Below are 16,364 nucleotides of genomic sequence, written 5' to 3'. Positions count from 1 at the left end.
AACAGCTCAAATACAATTAAAAGCAACTTTAATATGAGAGGTATGAAATTTGAAAAAACAACAAATGATTTCTACATAAGCAGCTTTTTTTCTTTACACTATTCAGGCCCAAAGTTAAAGATCCAGCCTTTCTAGACTCTCCAATGATGCTTCTATGATACCAAGAAGCATCATAGTAAACTCAACTATTTACCTTTAGTTACACATGATATGTCAAACAGCATAAAGGCATGAAGATTTAAGCAAAAGAAAGTGCATTTCAGTTTTATTGTGGGAATTTGATAATGTCACATTTGCAGCCTGGAAAATGACAACATGTTTACACATTAAGTTTCTGTAGCCATGTTTGGTTTAACAGGTATTCCTGGAATCAGCGTTAACTACACAACCGTTTCGGTCCTAACCTTCACAGCGTGGGTTTGGCAGCTTCACTCTCAGAGACCTGCAGCAGCGTGGGAGGTCCACTTGAACAGTAAATGAACTCATTAACTCCAATAAAAAACAAAAGACCTCCCTCCTGCCTGTCCCGTTCTTTTCAATGAACATAAAAAAAATCTAGAACTCGATGAAGAGCAAGATGAGCAACCTTCGACTTCATGCTTCTGAATATTTTTTTCTACAGAGTGGAGATGAAATAAGAGGAAATGTTAAACTGAGCCTCACTGGGTGGCTACCTGATATCTTTTTTTTATTATTCCAATATCCCGAGGGAGGAAAATGACAGGAAAAACTGCAATTCTTAATCGACACTTCTCTAAGCTATTAACATTTAAATGGTCCGCTTTATTAATTCAGCCTCACTCATCTGGAAAAGAACGTCCACAGTGGATTTAATACTTTAGATTTGCTCACGAAAAGTTTCACATGAGAAAAACTTGCATGAATAAATCATAACACAAGATGTGTAAGTCTTGAGAGACTTATATATATAACAATTAAATATTTACTGTTTGAGGGAGAGCGAAACTTTCTCTCTCTCTCCCGTTTCCATACGGGCTGTGTGTGGAAAGTGTTGATCTAAAGGTCGGATCCCAGATTAGACTGCTTGGAAGTGGGATAAAATAAGAGAAAGACACAACACAACCACATAACGCTGACTCAAAACAAGGAAGACATCGTCTAATTTCTGCTAATTTAACATAAAATCAAGAGGTATTTACTGCAAATTTAACCACACAGACATGCACTCCTATATTCATCCAAAAACAAGTAAAAGTCTGATTTAATTGAAGATCTTTTCATTAAAAAAAAGGAAAAAAGAGAGAGAGACCTGGAAAAGAGGGCAGTAGAAATTGTAACAAAGATACAACTAAACACAATACAAGACAGTGAACACAACATCCAGATCATAAGCAGTCATCAAGATGTGTTGAGGAGCAGTCGCACTGATCAGGAGAACTACCTTGTTGATTCTTTAAAATGGACTTAAATTCTCCTGTAGTAAGCTGTTCTGACGAGTTCAGGTCCTTCTGCAGATTATTACAGGAATATTTCAAAGATGTTTTTAGGATTCTCTTAATTACAACAAACATGACATGGGAAAAATGTGCACGCTTCACACAACTGAGCCAAAATGGCACCATTTAAGCTACACAAATACACATAAAACTGAACGTTTATAAGATGAATAACAAGCATGCAGTTCTGAGGTGGTCGGGTTGTGAAGGAGGTATGTTTTCTAGTTTAACCTATCAGTGGAGTAACATCAGCCTAAACATGAAATAAAGGTGCGGTTGTTATCAGTTTTTGACTGACCTCAGAAGATCAGGGTGTCGTCTCAGTCATCATAACAAGTCACAAATATGAACCTCACAGGGTTGCTGGCAGGAGAAAAAGTATATTTTAACATGTAAACTGAGAGCCGGCTCAGCAGACCAGCCTTTCATCCTGTGCACTTACAGAGGAACCAGAAGAGCTCTCAATAAGAAATGAGAACATGATTTATGAAGTCTTGAGGCATGCTAAAATATTGACAATATGTTCTTTCGTATGGATTACCTCAAATCAACAATTAATTGAATTTTATGCGAGCAGTGGCGCTCGCTCATTCTCTCGCTATCCATCACTCTTTGCTGACGCCTTCATCTTTTATCATATGCCTGTTATTAATAACACTAGTCATTTACATGCTAATGCTACAGCATTGTTTGGCCTGTTGAATGCTATTAGCAAGCTGTTATACTTACTCACCCTGAAAACAGTTTAAAAATACATAGGCCTTACAGTTTACCTGAACATATTAATAACAATCACCTCACAAAAATGCTGGAAAAAAGCTGATTTTTGTGGTCTGGACTGATTCACATAGTTTGAAATCCAAATACTTTTGCACATATGCAGTTATACAGGTTTTTTTTTTATTTCACAAATGTGTCAAATGATGTAATTTAATATGGATACTATAAACCTGGTGTGTATATTTGTAGATTAAAAATAAGTATGTCCAATACTTTCTAAATCAGATGTTATTTTGGTGAAATTAAACTGATATGAGGCTTTTATAAAGTTTTACAGTCGCAAAAACTACAAATGGGTCATTTTAGTCTCTAGTAGGTGGTTGCTCTGCAACATTATGACATCATAATATCTTATCTAGATAAGAACCAGGGGGGTGAGGTGTATTGGTGTGCCAAGTTTGATTGCTCAACTACTGATGAGTTAACTCACAGACAGAGATTTCATGTATTAAAAGATTATAGATTACACTGTCCTTCATTTGTTAATAAAGAGCTCAGGGACAATGAAGAGAGAGGCTCACAGTATTTGCTCTAACACTCCCTGTTATAATAACCTGATACATGTAACCAGTGCATGACAACATATATACTCTGTCTGTCTGTCTGTCTGTCTGTCTGTCTGTCTGTCTATCTATCTATCTATCTATGACACAGAAAAGAAAGAAAGATTACATGCTGAGGTTGTCTGAGGCACACACACACACACTCTCTTGTTTAGCTATCTTAGTGTGGACATCTAATTGACATAATGCTTTCCCTAGCTGCTGATGAATGTCTAACCATAACCTTTACCCTAAACCTAACCATAACCTACTTGTAACCCTGTCATTAAAACCACATTTTGAGCCTCAAAAATGCCTTCAAACTCATGGACCGGCGTGTGTGTCCTCACAAGTGACTGTTGGTCCCCACAGGTATAATAGAATGCCAGTTTCTGGTCCTCACAAAGATATCTAAACAGGTAAACACACACACACAGACCTGATTGTAAAACAGTAATTTTTTTTTTCCTTTGGAAAATGTATTTCCTCTAATTTTTTTAAATGCTAGCAGCTTCACAACGTACATTTGATATGTCTCCAGAGAGATGGTTTTCCCACTATGACACATGCGACACAACACAGCTAACTTCATTAATTACTCATATATTTAGTAATTTAATGGAGCATCTATGTCTTTGTAAGAACACACACACAAAAATAAATAAATATTGGACATGATGCTTTTTGTTGTGTTCAATTTAATAAAACACAACCTCAAAATGTTTCCATGCCCTCTTAGGGTCTCAAAAAATGACCAGTGTCAGTTGAATCAGTAAACACAGATCGATCCAGTGATGACGATTGATGAGCTGATGACTAACAGCGCAGCCTCCTCTAATACAGCCTGCTAGCAAGACTAAAAAGAAAAACAAAACATAACAGCGAATTGTCATTTAAATGACATAAATACAAAGACAAACTTTCAATATTCATAGTTACTCATAGTTATTAAAGATTGGATTTAGTAACCAATGTAAAGGGCACTCTCAGGATTTTTTTTTTAAATAGTCTGAATATGCGGGTGATCACATCCTGTGCAATGATCAGTTGCACCAATGCATGCACCTGCTCCTAAAGGAGGACACGATAATGGCTAAGCCTCTTTAAATGTATGTAGGGTGTAGAAGGGAAGGAGGACAGACCTGGCCTCTTTACCACAGACTGCACTTCTGTGCTGTGTAATGTAAGTGTGGATCTTACTCTACAGGTGGGGAAACACGGGTTTGTTTCATTTAGGACATTAAAGATTGATTTTAGGGTCTTTTCATTTGTCTATGAAGCCATGCATTTCACACCTCCATTGCTCCATGTTAGCTCTTTTAGATCCTCAGAAGGACTGATCTGGTGGGAGTTCAAAGACTCTGTAATATTCTAATATTCTTTAAAATCTTCCCCTTTTTGAGACAATTTTTACACATACATTCAGTGCATGTATTGGATGTTTCTTTTCAGTGCCCTTCGGTTATTCTTAGCGGTAGTTTGGTAGTTATTTGATTTTACCAGTGACTTGATTTGCTTGGATTACACATCTGCTTCTGTGGTGTTGATTAATTTCTGTTTTTTATTTTTATTGCTTTTCAAACCGTATTTATTTTATTTTGTTTTTTTTTTTGTTGATTTCCTTATACCATTCCACCTTTTAAATGGTCTTCTACTACTTTTTATATTTGTATTTAATGATGATGATATTTTTTTCACTTTTTTCTTTTTAATTTTTCACAGTTTTTCATTCCACATTTCGATTTTTATCTTGATTTGTTTATTCTGTTTTGTTTTTAAATAACCTAATTTACTAAAAATAGGTTAAAATATGAGAAATAATATTCATTTATTTCTCATAATTTTTTTGTTTTTTTCTCTTTTTTCATGCTCTGGTATTTTGTTGCACTTGTGATGTTTATCTTGAAAGGTCCTATAGAAGTTTTAATTTACCTACTGTTGGCTGCTGTATCATGGGAATTTTCCAACTTTTAGGATAAATGAGTATCTTATCTTACTTTAAATGCACAGAAATAATGAAACATAATGACTTGACACTGTGTTGAGCGATCAGGTTTGTTTCTTAATTTAAAGACTTTTTATTTAACTTCTTCAGAAATTTAATATGAAAAGCTTCAAAATATGAAACCGTATCATCTGCATACAGAAACCCAAAGAGTCTTAGATAGACCTCCACACCACCATCACTCATGTCCACTCTAAATTCCTCAGCCAGCAATGACAGCCCCTTATGATGTCGACTTATTGGATATTTAAATAATTCCAGAAAGCAAAGGAGATAAAATCATCACCTTGTCGAAACCCATTATTGTGATTATCTAAACAATTCGGACAATCACGTATGAATTAAAATTAAAAGCTCTTTTTGTAATAAATAAAAGCACGGTGCAGTCATTCTTACAGTGCACATACAAACCAGTTACATTATGTAAAACAAAGATTGTTGAGTAAACAGCCTGCTCTCCCAGAAAACCCACTGTGGTTAAAGTAGAAGTCAGACACTGATTATTTACATAAATAAACAAAAGACATAAGGAGTGCAATTCCTCTCTAATTTTCTATCCAAGTTTAATCATTCCTAATGTCCATTTTGTTGGCGTGATCCCTGTTCTCCACACAAAGTTAAATAATTTGGTAACCAGCTCTTCAAGACTTGCCTTGCTGTGAGTACAGCTAATTCATCTAAGCTTGTTTACCTGTGGCCTCATTATATTATCAGGGCAGGTATTAACAGGCCACTCCTCAGTTAAAGGCAATAACAGTGACCCAGACTGAACCGTAGAGCAGCTACACGCAATTTTGATTTCTTTTACAGGTCAGTGTGTCAAGTGTCCACACTTTTCTTGTCTGTATGCTAATACTCACTGCTAACACTTAATACCGAGACTACTAATTAAATTAGCATACAGGCTTAGAACTGAAAAATAGCTCTGGGGTAGAATTATGACTCAATACTGCAGCGTGCATGTGTGTGTGTGTGTGTGTGTGTGTGTGTGGCCTTGCAGTGCGTTAAACTTCACAGGCAGCGTTTTAAAGGTTGTCAAATTTATGGCTTCAGCAGACAGGTCAGCTCTTTCATGATCCTTCTGAATTCCCGAGTGTGTTCGGCTGCCTCGAGTTTGGAAGTACACAGCGCAGATGTACAGTACATGTGATCTTTGGGATCTATGGAGGTTTGGTTCCCACCACACAGAAAGCTCCGAGACCATCAGTAACTATTCCAGGCGTGCATTTTTTTAATCAAAAATGTCTAGACGGGAATAAACCACAGTCTGAAATACCACTGAAATGCTGAACTTACACTTTGTGTCCAGGACATATTTCTATGTTTAAATTCCAGACAAAAAAACCAGTTTGAACCATCTTCTATCACCCACCTCTACACTAAAAAAAACCAAAACATTATTTTTAATATGAGTATTTTTAAAAGACAGAATTAAAGAAATAGGGAAGAGACTATATTAACATTCATTTGGCTTCCAGTCAACTCTCTCTGTCTGCTAGTGGCTGAAATATACCCGGCCTTGGTTGGCAGCTATGGTTTAGTTTTGTGGTTACAGATAGATGGAGAAAGTTAAATCTGCAGAATTTTATGTGGAGGATTAAAAATGTTCCAAGAACCCACTCAGTAATGCAGCTAATGACAGACCCAACTATAAGATTTAAGAAGCAGCAACCTTGAAGTGCAGAAGCTTCAGTTCATTGACTGGCAACAAGAGGCCGGCTCCAAACGCGAGTCAGTCGCTGGAAGTAAAAATGCCTAACTTTATAGATACAAAAAGTAATTTCCTTCATAACAATTATTATACAGTGTTTTTTAAATATGTTTTTATTTTAGGGGTTTTTTTTGGGGGGGGGTTACCCATCCATACGGTGGCCTTGAAAGGTCAAACACGCTGCAAATTAAAAAAATACCAGCAAATACAAAAATTCTGAAAAAACACACAAAACACAATAGAATTTAAATAAAACACAATAGAAGACAAAAACAAATCTCACTATATATTTTGATGTCTTTTTGATTACACAATATGTGACGGAACAGCTGTGAAAGATCACACTGAGACGCACTTAAAAGAAACCGAGTGTATTGTAAGGAAGACAAAAATCCAATTTCAATCCAATTTTCTTTATAAAGCACTTTAAAATACCCAGCACAGGACCAAAGTGCTGTACAGAAAATAAGTTAAAAACAATAGAATAAAAGAAAACAGCAAAAATAAATAAATAAAACACGTAATACAAAAAAATAAAACAGCCCTATGTTAAAAAAACAAGATAAAACAGCATTGAATCAACTAAAAACAACTAAAATAAAAATAAAACTAACACCAACATCTCACATGGTGTCAAAGGTCAGGGTAAAGAGGTGGGTTCAGGAGTGATTTAAAAACAGGTAGGGAAGGAGCCTGTCTAATCTCTGAAGAGATCGTTCCACAGTTTGGGAGCTGCTGCAGCAAAAGCACGATCTCCTCTAAGTTTACGCTCAGTCCTGGGTACATTCAGCAGCTGATCAGCTGACTTGAGAGAGCGGGTGGGAGTATAAGGCTGTAGCAGCTCAGAGAGATAAGATGGGGCTAGGCCATGGAGGGCTTTAAAAGCAAATAAAAGAATTTTAAAATGAATCAATCCTAAAAGGAATGGACAGCCAGTGAAGTGAAGCTAAAATAGGAGAAATCTGCTCAACCTTTCGAGTGCCAGTTTAAAGATGAGCTGCAGCATTTTGCACCCTCTGTAGATGAGTAATGTATGACGCACTGACCCCTATATGAAGTGCATTACAATAATCCAGCCGAGTGCTAACAAAGACGTTGATAACTCTCTCAAAGTGCTGCAGTGAAAGAATTAGCTTTATTTTAGCAGCTGCCTGAGCTGAAAGAAGCTAGATTTTACAACTGCCTTAATCTGACTGTCAAGCTTCAGATCACAGTTCACTTTGACTCCCACTTTTTTGACAGTTGGCTTAACATACTGGGCCAAGGAATCTAAATACACATTGGGGGTCTCAGTGGGGCTACCAAAAACCATCACCTCGGTCTTTTTGTCATTGAATTTTAAAACATTAAGAGACATCCAACCCTAATGTCATCAAGACACTGAAGTAAAGGCTGTGTGGAATATGCGCCTTTAAAAAATAGCTGGGCTGTCACATTATTGTCTCTCCAAATCACACTTCCTTTAGGTTTTGTGTGCTTTTGCAGCATTTTTCTACGGTGCAGTGCATTTGACCTTTCAGGGCCACCGTACGTCCATTTCGATTTTTTTAAGCCTTAAAGGTAGAGCAATCTTAGGCCTCATCTGCACTAATTAGAGTAAGTAAACTGAGCTTGTATCATCGCAGGCATAAGGAGTGACAGAGCACAGGAGCAGCTCATTCAAAAAGTTTTTTCTTTTATTATAAAAACATGTCCTCACTGGCCTCGAAAACAGAAAGTGTAAAGAGCAGCCGTTTAAGCCCTGAAGGGGAGAGATATAAAAATAGGTTTAAACTTGTGTGTAATAGTTCTCCATGATAAATAATAGACTTGTGCGTGAACCACATCATAACAAGCATGAGCTCATGTGAAAAAGGGCAAAGAGCTGAGGCCGTGGTTTACTGGTGAATATGAGGTCACAGGATTGGTGTTGACACTTGTAGAGCAAGCCAAGGCGGTGATGCACAACCGATTCAATATAACCTACTTTACACATGCACCACTTTTTAATCCCATCACAGCACTCGCTCACGCTGATTATTGACAGCAGCAGCGCCCTCTGACCTCAATACCGCTGCACAGTGTTCACACATTCTGACTGGATCACTTGTATCTGCCGGGTGGGCAACCCTGACTATTTTTTGTTTTTTTTGTAGGGGTGGCTGAGCCATTACTTATTTTATGGGATATTATAACCTTCCTGCATGTAACCATCAGTTGATATATGTTGCTAAAGTTCATTTCTTTTGCAGAAATGGTTGTGCAAAACACTGTTAAACACCAGTCCTATGAGAGCATGCATACAATCCTGGACTTCAACTTTATTATCGCTGTATTATATCTTTGCAAAACCTCGATGTTGGTACTTACATGTGCAGTAAGTTTGATTTCAGTTTTTAATCTGATTGATTCCAACTGTTAATCCATTATTTTCAGCTTTTTTCTGCAACCTGAAACCAGCAGCGCTTATCACTGTTTTCTCTTTTGAAATTACTTTCTCTGTTTTTTTTCCTTATTGTGTTCCCGTTTAATTTTATTCATGTTATTCAGTTTTATTTGTCACACCTTTGATATTTTCCATACACTGAAATCTGTTCCCTCTGTTCTCTTGTTTTCATTTGTTCTCATCAACCTTTGTGTTTTCTTTACCTATCGCCACATTTATCATTTTTGATTAAAGGCGGCTTTCACATGTGCCATTGGTTGGATTATTCATGAAAAAGGTCACTTTGTTTTATTATTACTTATTAAAATGTTTCCAAATGTGCTTGCTCCTGTGTTTTTTGCATAATTCATTTAATTCCAGTTCAGTCTCCAGCTCTTTATAGATTAAAATTCCACGGCTTGGCTTACAGTAATTCATTTAAAACACAACCAAGGACTTTTCTTTCATGCAAACACATCATGCATTTCAATTTTCTATCTGCTATGCTCCTATAAGCTTTGAAGTGCAGAATCCCTCCAGTTTTAGCTTTTTTTAAACGTTCATTGCAACAAAGAAATTTCTTTAATACAAAGAATTGCCTATAGTGAATAAATTAATTCCTTTCTGCATAATTATCAGTTTCTTTTCATATTTCCATTTAAATGACTCCAACTGCTGAGTATCTCCTCCCGGATAAACGTTCAAAGAATATTTCAGTGTCCCTTGCAAGTCAAAGTATTTTAAAGTCAACTTGTCCGTACTTATGTCTCAGTCTGCGTGCTCTCTCCCTGTATTTTGATCACTTAGGGCCATTTTCAGATCTTCGTTTCTGCTTTTTCAGTGAACATTCACGGGTTTTATTTCACTACTGAGCACAGAGTTCGACCTGTTGATTGTTAGAGTCTATTCCAAGGATACTGAGAAGTTTCCATTGTGTGTCACTCTTATGTAACGCTTTAAGAAGCCACTGTACTGAACTAATTGGACACTGTGAAGAAATCTCTGATGGGCAGATTGACCCGAATCTCATTACTCGGGCTTACGTCGGTTTGTCGTCATGAGAGCTTTCTGAAAACATTTTCCAGAGCTATTCCTGAAGTTTTCCGTTTCTCCTTTGTACAAATGAAGTACGAAACTCTTTAGTAACCCCTCATCTATTTAAATTCTACTAAAAACAAAAGGGAGTTGGGTGCAAACATACATGGTTTGTACAGTTTGTACAATTCTGACTAGCTTGAAAGTCAATATTTGGTAGGACCACCTTTAATCTTCAGCACAGCCTGAACTCTTAGGCAGTTTTCTTGTCATGTAGTCTTTCTTCTCTCCTTGCCTTCCATTCAGATCATTTCTGATGAGACTTCAGTGAACAGTAGATGGACCAACTGAAGGGCCATTATTGGCTGCTCATCTGCTGTTGGTAATTTTTTTAGACCTGACACTTCTTCTTTTGTCTTCCTGTTGTCCATTGCACACCATTCAGAGATTTGTCTCATAGCTTTTTGCACCTTGTTGGCACAAAAATGTTATTTTACGCCTGTCACACTGCAGTATCTTTGGCCTTTTTCATAGACTCAATTAAATGAGACAGGCTGCTGGTAACAGAATGACTTCTATTTGTGTGAAGAACAAAGGCTTTACTCCATGAAGCAGTTTTATGATTTCTGACATCAACATACTGAAATTTGTTGTTTATAAATTGGTGCATGGTGTTACCAGCTTATGGGGAAAATCAGTGTTTCCTTTGACTCTCTGGTGCCCATGCATCGTACACACAATGAGAGAAGTCTCCTTGTTTTCCTCCTTCAGTGAGTCTTAAAATTGGAATTACGGTGCATAAATGCAGAACAGTTCACAGCTGAGTCAAGGTCTTTCCTGCCATAAACTCCTGTTATTTCTGTCTGCCAGGCTTAGCAGCTCTTACACGTGCAGGAGCAAATATGTGGAGCTGCAATTAATGATGTGCCATATTTCATCTGAGGCAGTAATGAAAATATTTAGGGAAGAAAGAGGGCAGAGGACTTGGCTATCCTGCAGCCATTAGGGAAAAAGCAGAATGTAAAACAGATGAATAAACATTAAGATTCATGTTGCAATAAAATGTGCTGATTCCTGCTTTCTGAAGCAGGACCTCCAGTTTGTTACTTACAATAGAGCGCAAGAAAAAAAGGATGAATAGTTGATTTCATGTGTTTATGGTTATTTTTCCCTGCATTACTGTTGCTTCAAAAGCCACTCACACATTAATGGTTAATATTTTTTCTCCGTGTGTAGGCCCTCACTGTGAGATCTGACACTGAGGATGATTGGATTCAATCTTGGTGAAGGAAAAGCAAATTACTGGCAGAAACTGAACACAGAGTATCACATACTCTACGAGCAGAGCAGAGGAAACGAGTGCAGACAGGACCTCGGCTTTGATGTCAGATGAATTGGAAATAATTGACAGAAAAGAGAAAATACTGCAGCGGTGCTGTAAAAAGATGACTTTTTGTTTTGTTCACTTCTCTTAAATGTTACAACATCTTTATGAGAAAGGAATTCATAGATACATGTGCATGCTGTATAGTTTTATTTTATCTGATGAAGTTACAAGTATCTATAAAATACTTCAGGTACGTTCAGGTGAGTTACAGCAAATATCAATGGCATAAAAAGCCGTAGCCATGTGATGGCTTTTTATCTGTTTTATAGATACTGATGCCTTTCCAATATTGTATCTGATAACGACAATAAGACCAACTTTCTGTTAATTTACAGTGACCTTTCTAAGGGGTACTCTACAAGTGGATCAATACTGTATGAAGCATATCATGCCATCACAATAACAGCCCTATGCAAACCCGTGTAATTTGTCTTGAAAGCAAACTTTACAAAGATATTCTGAGAACACAGTATAAAGAACAATTAATGACAAATCTGACAGTGGTGCTCTGGTTCCTTTTCATAACTTACAGCACCTGTTGTGAAAGAAACAGTCATTAAGAGGAAGAAAAACACCCAAGGTCCAGCCTTACTGCTTCCACAGGAGTTAAAAGGGTTACCAGCCAGGTGATGCTAAAGGTTAGAAAATGATTGATTGCTTTGAAGAGTTGCCAGGAGAAAGCCTCTTCTCTAGAAAACACGTTTGTCAAAAAACATCTTGAGACTTTTTAGGAAAATATCCTGTGGACTAGCGAGACAAAAGTTGAACCTTTTTGAAGGGTTGAGTCCCGTTACATCTGGCCTAAAACTAAGACGGCATGTTACTAAAAGATCATCATACCAACAGTGAAATGTGGTGGTGGTAGTGCAGCGATGGACTGAGGATGCTTTGCTTCTTCAGGACGACTTCCTGTGATTGATGGAGCCATGACTTCTGCTCTCTACCAGAAAATGCTGAAGGAGGATGACTGACAATTAGTTTGTGTACTGAAGCTCAAGTGTATTTGGGTTATGCAGCAGGACTTTGTTCTGAAACAAACCAGCAAGTCCACCTTTAAATGGCTTTTTAAAAAAATAAGGTTTTGATGATTGGTCCAGTCAACGTCTGGACTCAATAGTATTGAGGTGCTTTGGCATGACCTTAAACAGGACGTTCATCCTGGAAAACCTTCTAAGTGTGAATGAAACAAAACAATTCTGCAAAGAAGACTGAGCCAGAATTCCTCCACATTGATGGGAAACATGCTTGCCTCAATAACAACTAGTTATTAAGTTTAGAAAGCAGAGCCAGGCAGGATTGAATTCATTTTTCCCTTAAATTATGAACTCATCATGTAAAAACTGCATTTTATATTTACTTGTGTTATTTTTGCCTAATGTTAGAATTTGTTTGATGACCTGAAACATTTAACTATGACAAACATACAAATAAAACTAAGAAATATTGAGGGAGCCAAATACATTTTCACTGAACTGTATACAACCTGCAAAACAACATGACACTGCAGAAAGCTGCAGTTTCACTCAGGAGGAAACAGAGTGGGAGAACGGGGCGAGCATGCAAAATTGAAGAAATGTTGAGTTTTACACTGACCTCTTATTTAAAGATAAATCTGAAATCATTATTACAGCAGAAGAAACGGGAATCAAAGAAATGCTTAGGTTACTGATGCACGGGCCTTAATTTACGAGCACATTCAGCCTCCTGTGCCATTTTTCATCACTCTAAATCCATGTTGAATGCCTGATATTTCATCTTATTTCCTCATTACTTACATTTTAATTGATTACTCCCTCTGGGCACAGCAGAGTAACTCAGCTGTAGATAGAAGCATATAAACCCATTTATATGTTATGCTTCACATCTGCACTGTGCACATGAGTCCTAAGAACAGAATTTGCTGTGAATCCTGCAAAAGACAGATAACCACATGAGCTAAGAAGACACCCAACCTGATTTGGGAAACATTAGCTTTTTTCATCCTTCTGAAAAGCATCATCTTTCACACGTTAGGATGCCCACGTAAGTGATATTAGTTGAGCCAACTCCTCAGAGTTGGCGTACAGAAACAAACGAGAGGTCCAGATAGAGAGACAAAACAGTGACAGTGAGGCACGGTAGGTTTGAAAGGGGAGGGACTAGCAGAGGGAGCTGGTGCTGTAATCTAGGCTTTAAGGCTTCCACTGGTATTAAGAAAGGACACTTATTAGATTGGAGCATTTTCTCCTCAGAGGGAGAGACTAATTGGATATCACCAAATGGGAGAGCGTGACGTTGTCATGACAGAGGACAGGACAGTGTAGGTGGATGACGCCTCTATTGGCTCAAAGCAATGGAAATTAGTATTAGTGGTAATTAACAGAGGCTACTGATGCTAAAGCAACCCAGCAACAGGAACACACACACACTGACACACACCTATACACGGTTAAATTACAGAAAAATGCTGGCACCCAGATTTACCAACATAAAACTGTTACTTACAATGCCTAGTGTGATGTGTTCAATTCAATTCAGGTTCATTTATGTAGTGCCAAATCACACCAACAATTGCCTCAAGGAACTGTATAGTGTAAGATAAAGATGCCACTGCTTACTGGAGAAAACTGCAACAATCAAACAAAAAAGAAAAGAGAAAGCGAGCACAGGGAAATAGGAGAAAACACAAGGAGTGAAGACAATAGGAGTGAGAAGACAAAAAAATTTAAATTGCATGCAGTGGTATATAAACACATTTTGACCCGAGTCTTAAAAGTAGAGTGGGTGTCTGTCACCTGAATCCAAACTGGGAAGGGGCCTGATAACTGAAAACTCCCCCCATTCTTCTTTTAGAAACTCTGTCATGTAAAGATACAGACCAGGGTACCAAATACCTGTAAAAGCCAACTCTGTGTAGTAAGTTGAGTACTTTTGTCCATATAGAGTAATATGACTAAAATTTTCCAAAGGTTTAATGTGTTTTTCCAGTCTGATGCAAAAGGAGCAACAGTGCCCATAAAGTCAGCACCAAACGTTAAGGGTCAAGTCAGAGAGCTGTTATCCCGTAAACTTCTATGGGGACTTCTTGATGCATTCTCAATCATCCAGGAAAGTAAATCCTCAGGGAGGAACGCTGGTTTGAGCGCGGAGTCAAGGAGGCCATTTACATGAAAAGAGAAAGACCATCTCTGAATCGAGGAGGGGGGCCTAAGGGTACATCTTTCGCCATCTTACAATGCTGTGATTGCAGCCATTCCCCAACTCTCTGTGAATGGTACTCATGGCCATTGATCAGTGGTCTTTGATCAGTGGGTTTTGGTCAGTGGTTGTTGATCAATGGTCATGAGAATTTGCATAATTAAGATTAAGGAACTGACCTCCCAGCCCATTGTTCCTTCAGTGGGCTGGTTTCAGTCATTATGCAAATGTACTGTTTATAAGGTTGGGGAAACCTGCAGTCAGCTGAAACTGAAGAAGTCACTTGGATGAGTGACGAAACGTTTCTCCCACAAAACGCTACGTCCAGATGAACAGAATCAACTTTTGGAGATTCTATGGGGACTGTGAGTGTGTTTGCACACCCTGGTGGCCATTAAAAAAGAATGGACGTTTAAAGTTCTACTGTGTAAAATCTCACTACTAGATGTCAGTATTTTGTTGACTGCAGCCAACTGAGTTCTGTTTTATTTCCTCTCCCAATTCAAATGCATAAACCTACCTATGGTGTCCTCTGTGGGACAAAGGACTGTGGTCAGCATTCATCTGTAGTGAGTGTGGGCTGTTTACCTCAGATGTTAATATAGCTTCTTTTCCATTAGTACCTACTCGGCTCGACTCGACTCTATTCAACAACAAAACAACAATAGATGATGTTGAGGCAATTACAGACCGAATAACAGGCATATGACTTTTTGACAAACTCAGGGACCACGGAGTTGTTTTTTGTGAAGGAGTCGCTCTCATGATTCACTGAGTGACGACACTGACTGGGCAATCCGTGGCATGCACTCTGCTGACGTCACACTTTTGGATCAACTCAGACTGGCTAAGTAGGTACTAAAAAGGGCCTGGTACCAGGAACTACCACCTAATGTAAGACCCTAAAAACCGAGTCGAGCTAATTAGGTACATTTATTTACTCTGGAAGAGGCTAAAAAACGTTGCAAAACGAGTCCGATACGAGTCGATGAATCAGTGAAGCTCACTTTTCATCCACAACAGCAATACTAAGGTGAGCTGTTGACGAAATCACGAATGTAATCAAACTGTTCATCAGTTTTAGGACTATTAGGACAATTGAGCCTAATGCGTGGTTGCTTATAACCAGCTGTTGTTGCTTAGCTGACTCCCAGGAGAAAGGAGGGTTGGATGTCTAATCTGCTGAAAATAAGTAATTGTGACAATATCAGGAATAAATGCAAGTTTATTAACATTTTAATGTGACTTCAATTCAGGAGATGAGGTTTGTTTGGTGAAGGCGACCAATTCTCAGACCATAAAACAAAGGTATGAACCTTGATATTTTGAGTCTGAAAGTACAATTACAAACGAATGTGTGCCTCCATGGCTTTTGAATTGTCTCCTCCTCCACCTTTGTACTTCATACGTGGCTGATCTCTACCCTGATTATAAAATAAGATTAGGTGGAACAGCGATGTCCATTTTGGCCATTACCTTAATTTTTCAGCCCCCGCGGCTGTCCCTTGGTCAGATTCAGCATCAGAACATCACCAAGAACAGTTTCTGCATTTTTTACAGCAGTCTGTTACAGTGTGTATGTAAGCTACCATACCTCAGCACAAACACATGATTTTTTTTAAGAAAATGCAGACACCATGTGAGTCAATTTCAGTATGCACACATTGCACCCAGCAGAAATATAAGGGTTGCATTCAAGGAAACCGTGTGTCTCTGTGTGTTAGGAGGCCCAGCACATCAGGAGAACGAATGCCTTTGCTGTAATTGGATTCCTCACTGCCTGCATATCACACACATCTCAAACCGAAGATCAACACTGCCTGGAAAATCAATTCACGCGCTACAGAAAGCAACCGAGAGAAGGGG

Source organism: Pelmatolapia mariae, linkage group LG4 (genome assembly GCF_036321145.2).
Source record: "Pelmatolapia mariae isolate MD_Pm_ZW linkage group LG4, Pm_UMD_F_2, whole genome shotgun sequence".
Taxonomy (NCBI): Eukaryota; Metazoa; Chordata; class Actinopteri; order Cichliformes; family Cichlidae; genus Pelmatolapia; species Pelmatolapia mariae.
The sequence above is the reverse complement of the archived record's forward strand: the minus strand, read 5'-3'. Positions refer to the sequence as shown.